This window comes from Mus caroli, unplaced genomic scaffold (assembly GCF_900094665.2).
Source record: "Mus caroli unplaced genomic scaffold, CAROLI_EIJ_v1.1 scaffold_6940_1, whole genome shotgun sequence".
NCBI lineage: Eukaryota > Metazoa > Chordata > Mammalia > Rodentia > Muridae > Mus > Mus caroli.
In genome coordinates this window covers 88,507-90,773 of record NW_018389634.1, presented here as the reverse complement: position 1 = coordinate 90,773, position 2,267 = coordinate 88,507, and positions in this window count along the sequence as shown.

Below are 2,267 nucleotides of genomic sequence, written 5' to 3'. Positions count from 1 at the left end.
TGGCAGTGACTAAGATTTTTATCTCCCCATGGTAGTCAGTGTCAACCACTGTAGGAGTCACCGTTAGGCCTTGTAAAAGTCTGGACACACGGCAGATGACGTAAAAAGTCTTTTGGGGAGAGGGCCCAAATTCACCTGTGTTAACTGTTGTTAATTGAGGCATATAATAATCAGGGATACTCCAGGCAGCATCTGCACCTAATATGAGGACACAGATGTCTACTTTTAACTCGGGCCAATGGGGCTCGGCACCAATCTTGGAGCTAGAGTTCTAGCCCCAATAGCCAGGTTAATAGGCTTAGAAACTTGTTGAGAAAACACATCTACCTTATTACAAAGCTTGATCATATCATTTATATCTAAACTCTTGGTTTTACCTCTTAGGGCAGCCCTACATGTCGAATTGGCGTTTTCAAGAGCAAGTTGTCAGACTAACAGACCCTCACTTTTCTCAGGTCCCAAAATTCTCTCAGCTGCTTCCTGTAATCTGGCAACGAACTGCGCATGGGACTCTTGGGGCCCTTGTATAATCTTGGTTAGGGGTGTAGTTAGCGCCCCTGCAGCAGGGACAGCGCGCCAAGCTCCCAGGGCTGCCTGCGCCTCTGGGCGAGGATACCGGGAGAGAGCCCTAATTGTTTTATGTCTGCAGCGAAATTGCCTTTACCACAGATTTTATCAGCAGTCCAGGAGGCTGTCTTACAAGTAAGATTCTTTTTATTATTTGTAGCCAAATTTTCTCCCCTGTCCACAAACTGTGACTTCTAAGTTAAATATTGGCCTCTAGTGAAGACAGACTGAACAACTTTATTCCATTCATTGGGTATCAAGTAGCCTTTTCCTGCTAAACCTAATATAGATCCTACTTTATTTTAAGTTAAAGGGTGTATTTCAGAACCATTTAATACCAGCCATGGACATCTCTCGTCCACAAAACAAAAAAACTTTATTAAATCCATTTTTTTTTTTAAACTCTTATCCCTCTCTCCTTAAGAGAACCCTTCATCTCTTGACTACATTCCCCATGGTTAATGGGACAACAACTGAATGCCTAGGCTTACCTCCCGACTTTCGTCCGTGACATTCGAGCGAGTGGCAGGGGACTGTCCCACTGTCTCACTGTCTGCAAGGTACCTCTTTAATCCCTTGTCCGAAGGGAGGTCGTACCTCATGCCCCACATTGGGCGGCACTTGACCAGTCCAGAAGGTCCAGTTATTCATGAGGGGACCTCCTCCTAAGAACCAAATGGGGGGTAGAGAGAGACGAGGGCCTTGTACGAATAACAACATGGAAACTGTTCTGGAATGTATCAAGGCCCCAAATCTATTGAAAAAGGTCCAAGGCTTAAATGCACAAGCAAAAGGGGAAGTACAGATACTTATCAGTGGGAGGGGTAGGGCAATACAAGCAAAAAAAGTACTTATGGGAGGGGGGAAATAGAAATTCTTTCTTTTGTCAGCTACACGGGGAAGGAGGAACTTGGTGGTATCAGGGTGTGGTCAGGACATCGGGGAAGGCTTAGGGCTGGAACATTATCGAAATCAGTAGGGCTTGGTGTGTCAGGTGTCCCGCTTTTGACCCCTATTTCTTCTTGGGGGGAGAGGCCCAATTCAGAGATCAAGAGTTGTCTTAATAGCTCCCAACAATTCATGATAAAAGTCTTGGAAAGATCAGGAATTCAAGGCCCATACTTAACCATGATAAAAGCAATCTACAGCAAACCAGTAGCCAGCATCAAAGTAAATGGTGAGAAGCTGGAAGCAATCCCATTAAAATCAGGGACTAGACAAGGCTGTCCACTCTCTCCCTACCTATTCAACAATGTACTTGATGTCCTAGGCAGAGAAATTAGACAACCAAAGGAGATCAAGGAAATACAAATTGGAAAGGAAGAAGTGAAAATATCACTTTTTTGCAGATGATATGATAGTATATATAAGTGACCCTAAAAATTCCACCAGAGAACTCCTAAGCCTGAATAACAACCTCAGTGAAGTTGCTGGATATAAAATTAACTCAAACAAGTCAATGGACTTTCTGTACACAAAGGATAAACAGGCTGAGAAAGAAATTAGGGAAACAACATCATTCTCAATAGTCACAAATAATATAAAATACCTTGGCATGACTCTAAGTAAAGAAGTGAAAGATCTGTATGATAAGAACTTCAAGTCTCTGAAGAAAGAAATTAAAGATAATCTCAGAAGATGGAAAGATCTCCCACGCTCATGGATTGGCAGGATCAACATTGTAAAAATGGCTATCTTGC